The sequence below is a fragment of the Micromesistius poutassou genome (assembly GCF_964030765.1).
Source record: "Micromesistius poutassou genome assembly, chromosome: 24".
In the NCBI taxonomy this organism is placed as follows: Eukaryota; Metazoa; Chordata; class Actinopteri; order Gadiformes; family Gadidae; genus Micromesistius; species Micromesistius poutassou.
Genome location: NC_140294.1, coordinates 5,360,522 through 5,376,680, shown reverse-complemented (window position 1 = coordinate 5,376,680; position 16,159 = coordinate 5,360,522). Strand labels below are relative to the sequence as shown.

The 16,159-nt window shown below is 46.1% G+C and overlaps 23 non-coding genes across 23 annotated transcripts; all 23 read right to left on the bottom strand.

Annotated features, from left to right (window-relative positions):
• Positions 1-206: 206 nt before the first annotated feature.
• LOC311370175 (5S ribosomal RNA) lies at positions 207-325 on the bottom strand. Its single transcript, XR_014640503.1, has one exon. It is a non-coding gene; the product is annotated as a 5S ribosomal RNA (ribosomal RNA).
• A 268-nt stretch (positions 326-593) lies between these two features.
• LOC311370380 (U1 spliceosomal RNA) lies at positions 594-758 on the bottom strand. The gene has a single exon (XR_014640705.1). It is a non-coding gene; the product is annotated as a U1 spliceosomal RNA (small nuclear RNA).
• A 1,178-nt stretch (positions 759-1,936) lies between these two features.
• Positions 1,937-2,127, bottom strand: LOC311370469 (U2 spliceosomal RNA). Its single transcript, XR_014640792.1, has one exon. It is a non-coding gene; the product is annotated as a U2 spliceosomal RNA (small nuclear RNA).
• A 910-nt stretch (positions 2,128-3,037) lies between these two features.
• On the bottom strand, positions 3,038-3,156 carry LOC311369901 (5S ribosomal RNA). The gene has a single exon (XR_014640233.1). It is a non-coding gene; the product is annotated as a 5S ribosomal RNA (ribosomal RNA).
• Positions 3,157-3,456: 300 nt separating this feature from the next.
• Positions 3,457-3,575, bottom strand: LOC311370174 (5S ribosomal RNA). The gene has a single exon (XR_014640502.1). It is a non-coding gene; the product is annotated as a 5S ribosomal RNA (ribosomal RNA).
• A 268-nt stretch (positions 3,576-3,843) lies between these two features.
• On the bottom strand, positions 3,844-4,008 carry LOC311370379 (U1 spliceosomal RNA). Its single transcript, XR_014640704.1, has one exon. It is a non-coding gene; the product is annotated as a U1 spliceosomal RNA (small nuclear RNA).
• A 421-nt stretch (positions 4,009-4,429) lies between these two features.
• LOC311370468 (U2 spliceosomal RNA) lies at positions 4,430-4,620 on the bottom strand. Its single transcript, XR_014640791.1, has one exon. It is a non-coding gene; the product is annotated as a U2 spliceosomal RNA (small nuclear RNA).
• An 860-nt stretch (positions 4,621-5,480) lies between these two features.
• Positions 5,481-5,599, bottom strand: LOC311369889 (5S ribosomal RNA). Its single transcript, XR_014640221.1, has one exon. It is a non-coding gene; the product is annotated as a 5S ribosomal RNA (ribosomal RNA).
• Positions 5,600-5,868: 269 nt separating this feature from the next.
• Positions 5,869-6,033, bottom strand: LOC311370245 (U1 spliceosomal RNA). The gene has a single exon (XR_014640570.1). It is a non-coding gene; the product is annotated as a U1 spliceosomal RNA (small nuclear RNA).
• A 421-nt stretch (positions 6,034-6,454) lies between these two features.
• On the bottom strand, positions 6,455-6,645 carry LOC311370466 (U2 spliceosomal RNA). Its single transcript, XR_014640789.1, has one exon. It is a non-coding gene; the product is annotated as a U2 spliceosomal RNA (small nuclear RNA).
• An 890-nt stretch (positions 6,646-7,535) lies between these two features.
• On the bottom strand, positions 7,536-7,654 carry LOC311370520 (5S ribosomal RNA). Its single transcript, XR_014640843.1, has one exon. It is a non-coding gene; the product is annotated as a 5S ribosomal RNA (ribosomal RNA).
• Positions 7,655-7,922: 268 nt separating this feature from the next.
• Positions 7,923-8,087, bottom strand: LOC311370377 (U1 spliceosomal RNA). The gene has a single exon (XR_014640702.1). It is a non-coding gene; the product is annotated as a U1 spliceosomal RNA (small nuclear RNA).
• A 421-nt stretch (positions 8,088-8,508) lies between these two features.
• Positions 8,509-8,699, bottom strand: LOC311370464 (U2 spliceosomal RNA). Its single transcript, XR_014640787.1, has one exon. It is a non-coding gene; the product is annotated as a U2 spliceosomal RNA (small nuclear RNA).
• An 868-nt stretch (positions 8,700-9,567) lies between these two features.
• LOC311370508 (5S ribosomal RNA) lies at positions 9,568-9,686 on the bottom strand. The gene has a single exon (XR_014640831.1). It is a non-coding gene; the product is annotated as a 5S ribosomal RNA (ribosomal RNA).
• Positions 9,687-9,986: 300 nt separating this feature from the next.
• On the bottom strand, positions 9,987-10,105 carry LOC311370172 (5S ribosomal RNA). The gene has a single exon (XR_014640500.1). It is a non-coding gene; the product is annotated as a 5S ribosomal RNA (ribosomal RNA).
• A 268-nt stretch (positions 10,106-10,373) lies between these two features.
• LOC311370376 (U1 spliceosomal RNA) lies at positions 10,374-10,538 on the bottom strand. Its single transcript, XR_014640701.1, has one exon. It is a non-coding gene; the product is annotated as a U1 spliceosomal RNA (small nuclear RNA).
• Positions 10,539-10,959: 421 nt separating this feature from the next.
• LOC311370463 (U2 spliceosomal RNA) lies at positions 10,960-11,150 on the bottom strand. The gene has a single exon (XR_014640786.1). It is a non-coding gene; the product is annotated as a U2 spliceosomal RNA (small nuclear RNA).
• Positions 11,151-12,020: 870 nt separating this feature from the next.
• Positions 12,021-12,139, bottom strand: LOC311370496 (5S ribosomal RNA). The gene has a single exon (XR_014640819.1). It is a non-coding gene; the product is annotated as a 5S ribosomal RNA (ribosomal RNA).
• Positions 12,140-12,439: 300 nt separating this feature from the next.
• LOC311370171 (5S ribosomal RNA) lies at positions 12,440-12,558 on the bottom strand. Its single transcript, XR_014640499.1, has one exon. It is a non-coding gene; the product is annotated as a 5S ribosomal RNA (ribosomal RNA).
• A 268-nt stretch (positions 12,559-12,826) lies between these two features.
• On the bottom strand, positions 12,827-12,991 carry LOC311370375 (U1 spliceosomal RNA). The gene has a single exon (XR_014640700.1). It is a non-coding gene; the product is annotated as a U1 spliceosomal RNA (small nuclear RNA).
• Positions 12,992-14,204: 1,213 nt separating this feature from the next.
• Positions 14,205-14,395, bottom strand: LOC311370462 (U2 spliceosomal RNA). Its single transcript, XR_014640785.1, has one exon. It is a non-coding gene; the product is annotated as a U2 spliceosomal RNA (small nuclear RNA).
• A 922-nt stretch (positions 14,396-15,317) lies between these two features.
• On the bottom strand, positions 15,318-15,436 carry LOC311370484 (5S ribosomal RNA). Its single transcript, XR_014640807.1, has one exon. It is a non-coding gene; the product is annotated as a 5S ribosomal RNA (ribosomal RNA).
• Positions 15,437-15,705: 269 nt separating this feature from the next.
• LOC311370244 (U1 spliceosomal RNA) lies at positions 15,706-15,870 on the bottom strand. Its single transcript, XR_014640569.1, has one exon. It is a non-coding gene; the product is annotated as a U1 spliceosomal RNA (small nuclear RNA).
• Positions 15,871-16,159: the final 289 nt, after the last annotated feature.

Genomic DNA, 16,159 nt, shown 5'->3' with positions numbered 1-16,159 from the left:
CACAATGAATAGATGAATGAAGGAATACGTTATTCCAGACTCAAAGTCTCAGTAAAGTCTCACTATACTGTCCGCGTGTTTCACAAAAAGATTTTGGAGAGACGTTGTCAGTGTCTGTATGTTGCTTCAATTCTCCCAAACAGTTGGCGGTAAAGATCCGGCCACGGTAAACAATTGCAGGCAAAAAGCTCGAGATGAAAAGAAAATGCTTACAGCACCTGGTATTCCCAGGCGGTCTCCCATCCAAGTACTAACCAGGCCCGACCCTGCTTAGCTTCCGAGATCAGACGAGATCGGGCGTGTTCAGGGTGGTATGGCCGTAAGCAATTCTACCCGTCGCCAAACACGCTTTTATGCGCAGGAGCACATTAGGAGTGGGCCAGGGGTCGCACTTGTACAGAAACAATGATTAGTTATACCACAATGAATAGATGTATGAAGGAATACGTTATTCCAGACTCAAAGCTCCGTATAAAAACGCAAGGCAATGCACTGCGTATGCGTTTGTGTAAACGTTTGAAGAAACGTAGCGCTCCAACACCTGGGGTGCGATGCAGGCATTCGTAGCTGTTTTTTCTTTAGAACAACATAATCAGGGGAGAGCGCGAACGCAGTCCCCCACTACCAGAAATTATGCAATCAAGATTCCCACATTTGGGGAATTCGCACGGGTCAGCAACAGCCTCAGTGCAATGGCTGAGCCTCGCTATGGGTGAACCACCTTCTTGATCATGGTATCTCCCTTGCCAGGTAAGTATGAGTTGTGAGCGTTCAGGGTGGCTACACGTTGCCCACGCGTGCTCCCGTGGGGGACGGTTGCAAAGCATTCAGCAAAGGGACGAGATACACTGGAACACAAAGTGTTGGCAACATTCCTGCACGTCTAGACTGTATAGACGCTGTAGACCACCGATCACACGTTTTTAACTTGCATCTGAAATCAGCGTGGGTGGAAGCAAAACGACAGCAAACCTGGAGATCAGAGTTATTTGAACACTACAATGTATTATTGTTTATATAAATATATACATAGCCTATAACAGAATCCCGTTGGAATAAATGTTCATGGTGCGTTTTCATACGCACGTTTAAACTGTAAATGATCCATGTCACTTTGTTGTCTCAAACGCGGACGGGTGTAGCATCAGCAGGAGATGCCTTTTGATTTGAACAGTCATAGGTATGGCGAGTGAACAGTGCCAAACCTAAGGATAACCAGGAAGAGGCGAAGGAGCAGTCTAACCCTACGCCGCCGTCACAACGTGTGAAATTTTGTATGGGATTGATTGGGACTGCAGACGAGAGACCAGCAGCGACGCCACGGCGACTGCATGGAAGTTCCGTCCACCGGCGGCGGTGTCACGGCGACGTACATAAGGAAATTCAGACAAAATGTACGTCTACTCACGGACATCTGAAGAAGTTCGTCGCCACTAAGACGCCTGCTAACCTACGTCGCCGTGAGAACGCCTGAACTAAAACTTAAGAGTTTTGGTCTTTTTGACACACAAAAACTAACGGTTTTTATAAAATGTCATCAACTTATTCATCAACAAGTATTTGGACATATTAATACCAGAAAAAATAAATAATAATAAAAAAGAAAAAAATATATAGACTGGGAATCGAACCCCAGTCTCTCGCGTGACAGTCAATTACCTTAACCACAACATTGTCTGGACCATGACCAAAAATAAATAAGTAAATATATATATGTATATATATATTTAGTTATTTATTTATTTTTGGTCATGGTCCAGACAATGTTGTGGTTAAGGTAATAAATAAATATATATATATATATATATATATATAATGGCGACGGCGTGCGTATCCTCTCCCCACGGCGGCGGCGTACGTATCTTCTCCACACGTGCATTTCACACGATGTTATCCTTCTCCTGGTAATCCTGGCACTGTTCACTCGCCATACATAGGAGGGTGCACCGGTCCTGGAGGTACTGCAATACCAGGTCGATGCGTGGAGTGGACGGAGCAAGCCCCTTTTCCATCTCCAAGTTCCAAAAATCAATTTAATATATGGTCCCCGGGTAGGGGACGTATCAGATATTAAACTGATAAGAACAGATACTACACTTGATCTTAGCCAAAAGGCCGAGAAGCGATACCCACACATGGTCAGGCCTAGAGGCCACCTTCCCAGACACGACGCTCTGCTTGGCGGTTTAACAGCGAGAACAGCCTCAGCCTATACAAATTCAAAAGGACCACTAGGCGTCCACCACACATAGCGTGTTGTCAAGACTATATTTATCCTGAAAAACGAGTTTATTTATCATTTGTGCTAACGCAGCTTCTCTTGGGATTATCTGGTTCATTCAGAAAAATACAGCATCGTTTTTATTTGCCATTAAAACGTATCCCATAATTCTGAGATACTTAACTCGTTGATTCAGAAAAGCATGCAGTGAATGCATTACGCTGCCCCAATAAACTCACACTGGCGCGTCTGAATAAACCGGTGACCAAGAACGCTCTCCTCATTATGCCGTCACAAACCCAGGCAGCCTTACCAACAGAACTCACAGGCAATATAAGCAGGACAGAGCCAGATTCTGCTCAGTTCTTCTCGGACCTCATGAGCGACAGGTAGGCAAATATCCTCAGATAGCGCAATTATTATCCGATTGAATAGTTTTTGATATTTCACTATCCTCTAAGTTATAATATCAGGTATCATGTTCTGTTGTGTGTGTGTGTGTGTGTGTGTGTGTGTGTGTGTGTGTGTGTGTGTGTGTGTGTGTGTGTGTGTGTGTGTGTGTGTGTGTGTGTGCGCGTGCGCGTGTGTGTGTGTGTGTGTGTGCGCGCCTGAAGGTTGTCGAAATGTAGAGCTCTCGTCGCAGCTCTCTGGTGCTCCCTGCTGGCAGTCTCACTATACTGTCCGCGTGTTTCACAAAAAGATTTTGGAGAGACGTTGTCAGTGTCTGTATGTTGCTTCAATTCTCCCAAACAGTTGGCGGTAAAGATCCGGCCACGGTAAACAATTGCAGGCAAAAAGCTCGAGATGAAAAGAAAAAGCTTACAGCACCTGGTATTCCCAGGCGGTCTCCCATCCAAGTACTAACCAGGCCCGACCCTGCTTAGCTTCCGAGATCAGACGAGATCGGGCGTGTTCAGGGTGGTATGGCCGTAAGCAATTCTACCCGTCGCCAAACACGCTTTTATACGCAGGAGCACATTAGGAGTGGGCCAGGGGTCGCACTTGTACAGAAACAATGATTAGTTATACCACAATGAATAGATGAATGAAGGAATACGTTATTCCAGACTCAAAGTCTCAGTAAAGTCTCACTATACTGTCCGCGTGTTTCACAAAAAGATTTTGGAGAGACGTTGTCAGTGTCTGTATGTTGCTTCAATTCTCCCAAACAGTTGGCGGTAAAGATCCGGCCACGGTAAACAATTGCAGGCAAAAAGCTCGAGATGAAAAGAAAATGCTTACAGCACCTGGTATTCCCAGGCGGTCTCCCATCCAAGTACTAACCAGGCCCGACCCTGCTTAGCTTCCGAGATCAGACGAGATCGGGCGTGTTCAGGGTGGTATGGCCGTAAGCAATTCTACCCGTCGCCAAACACGCTTTTATGCGCAGGAGCACATTAGGAGTGGGCCAGGGGTCGCACTTGTACAGAAACAATGATTAGTTATACCACAATGAATAGATGTATGAAGGAATACGTTATTCCAGACTCAAAGCTCCGTATAAAAACGCAAGGCAATGCACTGCGTATGCGTTTGTGTAAACGTTTGAAGAAACGTAGCGCTCCAACACCTGGGGTGCGATGCAGGCATTCGTAGCTGTTTTTTCTTTAGAACAACATAATCAGGGGAGAGCGCGAACGCAGTCCCCCACTACCAGAAATTATGCAATCAAGATTCCCACATTTGGGGAATTCGCACGGGTCAGCAACAGCCTCAGTGCAATGGCTGAGCCTCGCTATGGGTGAACCACCTTCTTGATCATGGTATCTCCCTTGCCAGGTAAGTATGAGTTGTGAGCGTTCAGGGTGGCTACACGTTGCCCACGCGTGCTCCCGTGGGGGACGGTTGCAAAGCATTCAGCAAAGGGACGAGATACACTGGAACACAAAGTGTTGGCAACATTCCTGCACGTCTAGACTGTATAGACGCTGTAGACCACCGATCACACGTTTTTAACTTGCATCTGAAATCAGCGTGGGTGGAAGCAAAACGACAGCAAACCTGGAGATCAGAGTTATTTGAACACTACAATGTATTATTGTTTATATAAATATATACATAGCCTATAACAGAATCCCGTTGGAATAAATGTTCATGGTGCGTTTTCATACGCACGTTTAAACTGTAAATGATCCATGTCACTTTGTTGTCTCAAACGCGGACGGGTGTAGCATCAGCAGGAGATGCCTTTTGATTTGAACAGTCATAGGAGGGTGCACCGGTCCTGGAGGTACTGCAATACCAGGTCGATGCGTGGAGTGGACGGAGCAAGCCCCTTTTCCATCTCCAAGTTCCAAAAATCAATTTAATATATGGTCCCCGGGTAGGGGACGTATCAGATATTAAACTGATAAGAACAGATACTACACTTGATCTTAGCCAAAAGGCCGAGAAGCGATACCCACACATGGTCAGGCCTAGAGGCCACCTTCCCAGACACGACGCTCTGCTTGGCGGTTTAACAGCGAGAACAGCCTCAGCCTATACAAATTCAAAAGGACCACTAGGCGTCCACCACACATAGCGTGTTGTCAAGACTATATTTATCCTGAAAAACGAGTTTATTTATCATTTGTGCTAACGCAGCTTCTCTTGGGATTATCTGGTTCATTCAGAAAAATACAGCATCGTTTTTATTTGCCATCAAAACGTATCCCATAATTCTGAGATACTTAACTCGTTGATTCAGAAAAGCATGCAGTGAATGCATTACGCTGCCCCAATAAACTCACACTGGCGCGTCTGAATAAACCGGTGACCAAGAACGCTCTCCTCATTATGCCGTCACAAACCCAGGCAGCCTTACCAACAGAACTCACAGGCAATATAAGCAGGACAGAGCCAGATTCTGCTCAGTTCTTCTCGGACCTCATGAGCGACAGGTAGGCAAATATCCTCAGATAGCGCAATTATTATCCGATTGAATAGTTTTTGATATTTCACTATCCTCTAAGTTATAATATCAGGTATCATGTTCTGTTGTGTGTGTGTGTGTGTGTGTGTGTGTGTGTGTGTGTGCGCGTGCGCGTGTGTGTGTGTGTGTGTGCGCGCCTGAAGGTTGTCGAAATGTAGAGCTCTCGTCGCAGCTCTCTGGTGCTCCCTGCTGGCAGTCTCACTATACTGTCCGCGTGTTTCACAAAAAGATTTTGGAGAGACGTTGTCAGTGTCTGTATGTTGCTTCAATTCTCCCAAACAGTTGGCGGTAAAGATCCGGCCACGGTAAACAATTGCAGGCAAAAAGCTCGAGATGAAAAGAAAAAGCTTACAGCACCTGGTATTCCCAGGCGGTCTCCCATCCAAGTACTAACCAGGCCCGACCCTGCTTAGCTTCCGAGATCAGACGAGATCGGGCGTGTTCAGGGTGGTATGGCCGTAAGCAATTCTACCCGTCGCCAAACACGCTTTTATACGCAGGAGCACATTAGGAGTGGGCCAGGGGTCGCACTTGTACAGAAACAATGATTAGTTATACCACAATGAATAGATGAATGAAGGAATACGTTATTCCAGACTCAAAGCTCCGTATAAAAACGCAATGCAATACACTGCGTATGCGTTTGTGTAAACGTTTGAAGAAACGTAGCGCTCCAACACCTGGGGTGCGATTGCAGGCATTCGTAGCTGTTTTTTCTTTAGAACAACATAATCAGGGGAGAGCGCGAACGCAGTCCCCCACTACCAGAAATTATGCAATCGAGATTCCCACATTTGGGGAATTCGCACGGGTCAGCAACAGCCTCAGTGCAATGGCTGAGCCTCGCTATGGGTGAACCACCTTCTTGATCATGGTATCTCCCTTGCCAGGTAAGTATGAGTTGTGAGCGTTCAGGGTGGCTACACGTTGCCCACGCGTGCTCCCGTGGGGGACGGTTGCAAAGCATTCTGCAAAGGGACGAGATACACTGGAACACAAAGTGTTGGCAACATTCCTGCACGTCTAGACTGTATAGACACTGTAGACCACCGATCACACGTTTTTAACTTGCATCTGAAATCAGCGTGGGTGGAAGCAAAACGACAGCAAACCTGGAGATCAGAGTTATTTGAACACTACAATGTATTATTGTTTATATAAATATATACATAGCCTATAACAGAATCCCGTTGGAATAAATGTTCATGGTGCGTTTTCATACGCACGTTTAAACTGTAAATGATCCATGTCACTTTGTTGTCTCAAACGCGGACGGGTGTAGCATCAGCAGGAGATGCCTTTTGATTTGAACAGTCATAGGAGGGTGCACCGGTCCTGGAGGTACTGCAATACCAGGTCGATGCGTGGAGTGGACGGAGCAAGCCCCTTTTCCATCTCCAAGTTCCAAAAATCAATTTAATATATGGTCCCCGGGTAGGGGACGTATCAGATATTAAACTGATAAGAACAGATACTACACTTGATCTTAGCCAAAAGGCCGAGAAGCGATACCCACACATGGTCAGGCCTAGAGGCCACCTTCCCAGACACGACGCTCTGCTTGGCGGTTTAACAGCGAGAACAGCCTCAGCCTATACAAATTCAAAAGGACCACTAGGCGTCCACCACACATAGCGTGTTGTCAAGACTATATTTATCCTGAAAAACGAGTTTATTTATCATTTGTGCTAACGCAGCTTCTCTTGGGATTATCTGGTTCATTCAGAAAAATACAGCATCGTTTTTATTTGCCATCAAAACGTATCCCATAATTCTGAGATACTTAACTCGTTGATTCAGAAAAGCATGCAGTGAATGCATTACGCTGCCCCAATAAACTCACACTGGCGCGTCTGAATAAACCGGTGACCAAGAACGCTCTCCTCATTATGCCGTCACAAACCCAGGCAGCCTTACCAACAGAACTCACAGGCAATATAAGCAGGACAGAGCCAGATTCTGCTCAGTTCTTCTCGGACCTCATGAGCGACAGGTAGGCAAATATCCTCAGATAGCGCAATTATTATCCGATTGAATAGTTTTTGATATTTCACTATCCTCTAAGTTATAATATCAGGTATCATGTTCTGTTGTGTGTGTGTGTGTGTGTGTGTGTGTGTGTGTGTGTGTGTGTGTGTGTGTGTGTGTGTGTGTGTGCGCGTGCGCGTGTGTGTGTGTGTGTGTGTGCGCGCCTGAAGGTTGTCGAAATGTAGAGCTCTCGTCGCAGCTCTCTGGTGCTCCCTGCTGGCAGTCTCACTATACTGTCCGCGTGTTTCACAAAAAGATTTTGGAGAGACGTTGTCAGTGTCTGTATGTTGCTTCAATTCTCCCAAACAGTTGGCGGTAAAGATCCGGCCACGGTAAACAATTGCAGGCAAAAAGCTCGAGATGAAAAGAAAAAGCTTACAGCACCTGGTATTCCCAGGCGGTCTCCCATCCAAGTACTAACCAGGCCCGACCCTGCTTAGCTTCCGAGATCAGACGAGATCGGGCGTGTTCAGGGTGGTATGGCCGTAAGCAATTCTACCCGTCGCCAAACACGCTTTTATGCGCAGGAGCACATTAGGAGTGGGCCAGGGGTCGCACTTGTACAGAAACAATGATTAGTTATACCACAATGAATAGATGTATGAAGGAATACGTTATTCCAGACTCAAAGCTCCGTATAAAAACGCAAGGCAATGCACTGCGTATGCGTTTGTGTAAACGTTTGAAGAAACGTAGCGCTCCAACACCTGGGGTGCGATGCAGGCATTCGTAGCTGTTTTTTCTTTAGAACAACATAATCAGGGGAGAGCGCGAACGCAGTCCCCCACTACCAGAAATTATGCAATCAAGATTCCCACATTTGGGGAATTCGCACGGGTCAGCAACAGCCTCAGTGCAATGGCTGAGCCTCGCTATGGGTGAACCACCTTCTTGATCATGGTATCTCCCTTGCCAGGTAAGTATGAGTTGTGAGCGTTCAGGGTGGCTACACGTTGCCCACGCGTGCTCCCGTGGGGGACGGTTGCAAAGCATTCAGCAAAGGGACGAGATACACTGGAACACAAAGTGTTGGCAACATTCCTGCACGTCTAGACTGTATAGACGCTGTAGACCACCGATCACACGTTTTTAACTTGCATCTGAAATCAGCGTGGGTGGAAGCAAAACGACAGCAAACCTGGAGATCAGAGTTATTTGAACACTACAATGTATTATTGTTTATATAAATATATACATAGCCTATAACAGAATCCCGTTGGAATAAATGTTCATGGTGCGTTTTCATACGCACGTTTAAACTGTAAATGATCCATGTCACTTTGTTGTCTCAAACGCGGACGGGTGTAGCATCAGCAGGAGATGCCTTTTGATTTGAACAGTCATAGGAGGGTGCACCGGTCCTGGAGGTACTGCAATACCAGGTCGATGCGTGGAGTGGACGGAGCAAGCCCCTTTTCCATCTCCAAGTTCCAAAAATCAATTTAATATATGGTCCCCGGGTAGGGGACGTATCAGATATTAAACTGATAAGAACAGATACTACACTTGATCTTAGCCAAAAGGCCGAGAAGCGATACCCACACATGGTCAGGCCTAGAGGCCACCTTCCCAGACACGACGCTCTGCTTGGCGGTTTAACAGCGAGAACAGCCTCAGCCTATACAAATTCAAAAGGACCACTAGGCGTCCACCACACATAGCGTGTTGTCAAGACTATATTTATCCTGAAAAACGAGTTTATTTATCATTTGTGCTAACGCAGCTTCTCTTGGGATTATCTGGTTCATTCAGAAAAATACAGCATCGTTTTTATTTGCCATCAAAACGTATCCCATAATTCTGAGATACTTAACTCGTTGATTCAGAAAAGCATGCAGTGAATGCATTACGCTGCCCCAATAAACTCACACTGGCGCGTCTGAATAAACCGGTGACCAAGAACGCTCTCCTCATTATGCCGTCACAAACCCAGGCAGCCTTACCAACAGAACTCACAGGCAATATAAGCAGGACAGAGCCAGATTCTGCTCAGTTCTTCTCGGACCTCATGAGCGACAGGTAGGCAAATATCCTCAGATAGCGCAATTATTATCCGATTGAATAGTTTTTGATATTTCACTATCCTCTAAGTTATAATATCAGGTATCATGTTCTGTTGTGTGTGTGTGTGTGTGTGTGTGTGTGTGTGTGTGTGTGTGTGTGCGCGTGCGCGTGTGTGTGTGTGTGTGTGCGCGCCTGAAGGTTGTCGAAATGTAGAGCTCTCGTCGCAGCTCTCTGGTGCTCCCTGCTGGCAGTCTCACTATACTGTCCGCGTGTTTCACAAAAAGATTTTGGAGAGACGTTGTCAGTGTCTGTATGTTGCTTCAATTCTCCCAAACAGTTGGCGGTAAAGATCCGGCCACGGTAAACAATTGCAGGCAAAAAGCTCGAGATGAAAAGAAAAAGCTTACAGCACCTGGTATTCCCAGGCGGTCTCCCATCCAAGTACTAACCAGGCCCGACCCTGCTTAGCTTCCGAGATCAGACGAGATCGGGCGTGTTCAGGGTGGTATGGCCGTAAGCAATTCTACCCGTCGCCAAACACGCTTTTATACGCAGGAGCACATTAGGAGTGGGCCAGGGGTCGCACTTGTACAGAAACAATGATTAGTTATACCACAATGAATAGATGAATGAAGGAATACGTTATTCCAGACTCAAAGTCTCAGTAAAGTCTCACTATACTGTCCGCGTGTTTCACAAAAAGATTTTGGAGAGACGTTGTCAGTGTCTGTATGTTGCTTCAATTCTCCCAAACAGTTGGCGGTAAAGATCCGGCCACGGTAAACAATTGCAGGCAAAAAGCTCGAGATGAAAAGAAAATGCTTACAGCACCTGGTATTCCCAGGCGGTCTCCCATCCAAGTACTAACCAGGCCCGACCCTGCTTAGCTTCCGAGATCAGACGAGATCGGGCGTGTTCAGGGTGGTATGGCCGTAAGCAATTCTACCCGTCGCCAAACACGCTTTTATGCGCAGGAGCACATTAGGAGTGGGCCAGGGGTCGCACTTGTACAGAAACAATGATTAGTTATACCACAATGAATAGATGTATGAAGGAATACGTTATTCCAGACTCAAAGCTCCGTATAAAAACGCAAGGCAATGCACTGCGTATGCGTTTGTGTAAACGTTTGAAGAAACGTAGCGCTCCAACACCTGGGGTGCGATGCAGGCATTCGTAGCTGTTTTTTCTTTAGAACAACATAATCAGGGGAGAGCGCGAACGCAGTCCCCCACTACCAGAAATTATGCAATCAAGATTCCCACATTTGGGGAATTCGCACGGGTCAGCAACAGCCTCAGTGCAATGGCTGAGCCTCGCTATGGGTGAACCACCTTCTTGATCATGGTATCTCCCTTGCCAGGTAAGTATGAGTTGTGAGCGTTCAGGGTGGCTACACGTTGCCCACGCGTGCTCCCGTGGGGGACGGTTGCAAAGCATTCAGCAAAGGGACGAGATACACTGGAACACAAAGTGTTGGCAACATTCCTGCACGTCTAGACTGTATAGACGCTGTAGACCACCGATCACACGTTTTTAACTTGCATCTGAAATCAGCGTGGGTGGAAGCAAAACGACAGCAAACCTGGAGATCAGAGTTATTTGAACACTACAATGTATTATTGTTTATATAAATATATACATAGCCTATAACAGAATCCCGTTGGAATAAATGTTCATGGTGCGTTTTCATACGCACGTTTAAACTGTAAATGATCCATGTCACTTTGTTGTCTCAAACGCGGACGGGTGTAGCATCAGCAGGAGATGCCTTTTGATTTGAACAGTCATAGGAGGGTGCACCGGTCCTGGAGGTACTGCAATACCAGGTCGATGCGTGGAGTGGACGGAGCAAGCCCCTTTTCCATCTCCAAGTTCCAAAAATCAATTTAATATATGGTCCCCGGGTAGGGGACGTATCAGATATTAAACTGATAAGAACAGATACTACACTTGATCTTAGCCAAAAGGCCGAGAAGCGATACCCACACATGGTCAGGCCTAGAGGCCACCTTCCCAGACACGACGCTCTGCTTGGCGGTTTAACAGCGAGAACAGCCTCAGCCTATACAAATTCAAAAGGACCACTAGGCGTCCACCACACATAGCGTGTTGTCAAGACTATATTTATCCTGAAAAACGAGTTTATTTATCATTTGTGCTAACGCAGCTTCTCTTGGGATTATCTGGTTCATTCAGAAAAATACAGCATCGTTTTTATTTGCCATCAAAACGTATCCCATAATTCTGAGATACTTAACTCGTTGATTCAGAAAAGCATGCAGTGAATGCATTACGCTGCCCCAATAAACTCACACTGGCGCGTCTGAATAAACCGGTGACCAAGAACGCTCTCCTCATTATGCCGTCACAAACCCAGGCAGCCTTACCAACAGAACTCACAGGCAATATAAGCAGGACAGAGCCAGATTCTGCTCAGTTCTTCTCGGACCTCATGAGCGACAGGTAGGCAAATATCCTCAGATAGCGCAATTATTATCCGATTGAATAGTTTTTGATATTTCACTATCCTCTAAGTTATAATATCAGGTATCATGTTCTGTTGTGTGTGTGTGTGTGTGTGTGTGTGTGTGTGTGTGTGTGTGTGTGTGCGCGTGCGCGTGTGTGTGTGTGTGTGTGCGCGCCTGAAGGTTGTCGAAATGTAGAGCTCTCGTCGCAGCTCTCTGGTGCTCCCTGCTGGCAGTCTCACTATACTGTCCGCGTGTTTCACAAAAAGATTTTGGAGAGACGTTGTCAGTGTCTGTATGTTGCTTCAATTCTCCCAAACAGTTGGCGGTAAAGATCCGGCCACGGTAAACAATTGCAGGCAAAAAGCTCGAGATGAAAAGAAAAAGCTTACAGCACCTGGTATTCCCAGGCGGTCTCCCATCCAAGTACTAACCAGGCCCGACCCTGCTTAGCTTCCGAGATCAGACGAGATCGGGCGTGTTCAGGGTGGTATGGCCGTAAGCAATTCTACCCGTCGCCAAACACGCTTTTATACGCAGGAGCACATTAGGAGTGGGCCAGGGGTCGCACTTGTACAGAAACAATGATTAGTTATACCACAATGAATAGATGAATGAAGGAATACGTTATTCCAGACTCAAAGTCTCAGTAAAGTCTCACTATACTGTCCGCGTGTTTCACAAAAAGATTTTGGAGAGACGTTGTCAGTGTCTGTATGTTGCTTCAATTCTCCCAAACAGTTGGCGGTAAAGATCCGGCCACGGTAAACAATTGCAGGCAAAAAGCTCGAGATGAAAAGAAAATGCTTACAGCACCTGGTATTCCCAGGCGGTCTCCCATCCAAGTACTAACCAGGCCCGACCCTGCTTAGCTTCCGAGATCAGACGAGATCGGGCGTGTTCAGGGTGGTATGGCCGTAAGCAATTCTACCCGTCGCCAAACACGCTTTTATGCGCAGGAGCACATTAGGAGTGGGCCAGGGGTCGCACTTGTACAGAAACAATGATTAGTTATACCACAATGAATAGATGTATGAAGGAATACGTTATTCCAGACTCAAAGCTCCGTATAAAAACGCAAGGCAATGCACTGCGTATGCGTTTGTGTAAACGTTTGAAGAAACGTAGCGCTCCAACACCTGGGGTGCGATGCAGGCATTCGTAGCTGTTTTTTCTTTAGAACAACATAATCAGGGGAGAGCGCGAACGCAGTCCCCCACTACCAGAAATTATGCAATCAAGATTCCCACATTTGGGGAATTCGCACGGGTCAGCAACAGCCTCAGTGCAATGGCTGAGCCTCGCTATGGGTGAACCACCTTCTTGATCATGGTATCTCCCTTGCCAGGTAAGTATGAGTTGTGAGCGTTCAGGGTGGCTACACGTTGCCCACGCGTGCTCCCGTGGGGGACGGTTGCAAAGCATTCAGCAAAGGGACGAGATACACTGGAACACAAAGTGTTGGCAACATTCCTGCACGTCTAGACTGTATAGACGCTGTAGACCACCGATCACACGTTTTTAACTTGCATCTGAAATCAGCGTGGGTGGAAGCAAAACGACAGCAAACCTGGAGATCAGAGTTATTTGAACACTACAATGTATTATTGTTTATATAAATATATACATAGCCTATAACAGAATCCCGTTGGAATAAATGTTCATGGTGCGTTTTCATACGCACGTTTAAACTGTAAATGATCCATGTCACTTTGTTGTCTCAAACGCGGACGGGTGTAGCATCAGCAGGAGATGCCTTTTGATTTGAACAGTCATAGGTATGGCGAGTGAACAGTGCCAAACCTAAGGATAACCAGGAAGAGGCGAAGGAGCAGTCTAACCCTACGCCGCCGTCACAACGTGTGAAATTTTGTATGGGATTGATTTGGGACTGCAGACGAGAGACCAGCAGCGACGCCACGGCGACTGCATGGAAGTTCCGTCCACCGGCGGCGGTGTCACGGCGACGTACATAAGGAAATTCAGACAAAATGTACGTCTACTCACGGACATCTGAAGAAGTTCGTCGCCACTAAGACGCCTGCTAACCTACGTCGCCGTGAGAACGCCTGAACTAAAACTTAAGAGTTTTGGTCTTTTTGACACACAAAAACTAACGGTTTTTATAAAATGTCATCAACTTATTCATCAACAAGTATTTGGACATATTAATACCAGAAAAAATAAATAATAATAAAAAAGAAAAAAATATATAGACTGGGAATCGAACCCCAGTCTCTCGCGTGACAGTCAATTACCTTAACCACAACATTGTCTGGACCATGACCAAAAATAAATAAGTAAATATATATATGTATATATATATTTAGTTATTTATTTATTTTTGGTCATGGTCCAGACAATGTTGTGGTTAAGGTAATAAATAAATATATATATATATATATATATATATATATATATATATATATATATATATATATATATATAATGGCGACGGCGTGCGTATCCTCTCCCCACGGCGGCGGCGTACGTATCTTCTCCACACGTGCATTTCACACGATGTTATCCTTCTCCTGGTAATCCTGGCACTGTTCACTCGCCATACATAGGAGGGTGCACCGGTCCTGGAGGTACTGCAATACCAGGTCGATGCGTGGAGTGGACGGAGCAAGCCCCTTTTCCATCTCCAAGTTCCAAAAATCAATTTAATATATGGTCCCCGGGTAGGGGACGTATCAGATATTAAACTGATAAGAACAGATACTACACTTGATCTTAGCCAAAAGGCCGAGAAGCGATACCCACACATGGTCAGGCCTAGAGGCCACCTTCCCAGACACGACGCTCTGCTTGGCGGTTTAACAGCGAGAACAGCCTCAGCCTATACAAATTCAAAAGGACCACTAGGCGTCCACCACACATAGCGTGTTGTCAAGACTATATTTATCCTGAAAAACGAGTTTATTTATCATTTGTGCTAACGCAGCTTCTCTTGGGATTATCTGGTTCATTCAGAAAAATACAGCATCGTTTTTATTTGCCATTAAAACGTATCCCATAATTCTGAGATACTTAACTCGTTGATTCAGAAAAGCATGCAGTGAATGCATTACGCTGCCCCAATAAACTCACACTGGCGCGTCTGAATAAACCGGTGACCAAGAACGCTCTCCTCATTATGCCGTCACAAACCCAGGCAGCCTTACCAACAGAACTCACAGGCAATATAAGCAGGACAGAGCCAGATTCTGCTCAGTTCTTCTCGGACCTCATGAGCGACAGGTAGGCAAATATCCTCAGATAGCGCAATTATTATCCGATTGAATAGTTTTTGATATTTCACTATCCTCTAAGTTATAATATCAGGTATCATGTTCTGTTGTGTGTGTGTGTGTGTGTGTGTGTGTGTGTGTGTGTGTGTGTGTGTGTGTGTGTGTGTGTGTGTGTGTGTGTGTGTGTGTGTGTGTGTGTGTGTGTGCGCGTGCGCGTGTGTGTGTGTGTGTGTGTGCGCGCCTGAAGGTTGTCGAAATGTAGAGCTCTCGTCGCAGCTCTCTGGTGCTCCCTGCTGGCAGTCTCACTATACTGTCCGCGTGTTTCACAAAAAGATTTTGGAGAGACGTTGTCAGTGTCTGTATGTTGCTTCAATTCTCCCAAACAGTTGGCGGTAAAGATCCGGCCACGGTAAACAATTGCAGGCAAAAAGCTCGAGATGAAAAGAAAAAGCTTACAGCACCTGGTATTCCCAGGCGGTCTCCCATCCAAGTACTAACCAGGCCCGACCCTGCTTAGCTTCCGAGATCAGACGAGATCGGGCGTGTTCAGGGTGGTATGGCCGTAAGCAATTCTACCCGTCGCCAAACACGCTTTTATACGCAGGAGCACATTAGGAGTGGGCCAGGGGTCGCACTTGTACAGAAACAATGATTAGTTATACCACAATGAATAGATGAATGAAGGAATACGTTATTCCAGACTCAAAGCTCCGTATAAAAACGCAATGCAATACACTGCGTATGCGTTTGTGTAAACGTTTGAAGAAACGTAGCGCTCCAACACCTGGGGTGCGATTGCAGGCATTCGTAGCTGTTTTTTCTTTAGAACAACATAATCAGGGGAGAGCGCGAACGCAGTCCCCCACTACCAGAAATTATGCAATCGAGATTCCCACATTTGGGGAATTCGCACGGGTCAGCAACAGCCTCAGTGCAATGGCTGAGCCTCGCTATGGGTGAACCACCTTCTTGATCATGGTATCTCCCTTGCCAGGTAAGTATGAGTTGTGAGCGTTCAGGGTGGCTACACGTTGCCCACGCGTGCTCCCGTGGGGGACGGTTGCAAAGCATTCTGCAAAGGGACGAGATACACTGGAACACAAAGTGTTGGCAACATTCCTGCACGTCTAGACTGTATAGACACTGTAGACCACCGATCACACGTTTTTAACTTGCATCTGAAATCAGCGTGGGTGGAAGCAAAACGACAGCAAACCTGGAGATCAGAGTTATTTGAACACTACAATGTATTATTGTTTATATAAATATATACATAGCCTATAACAGAATC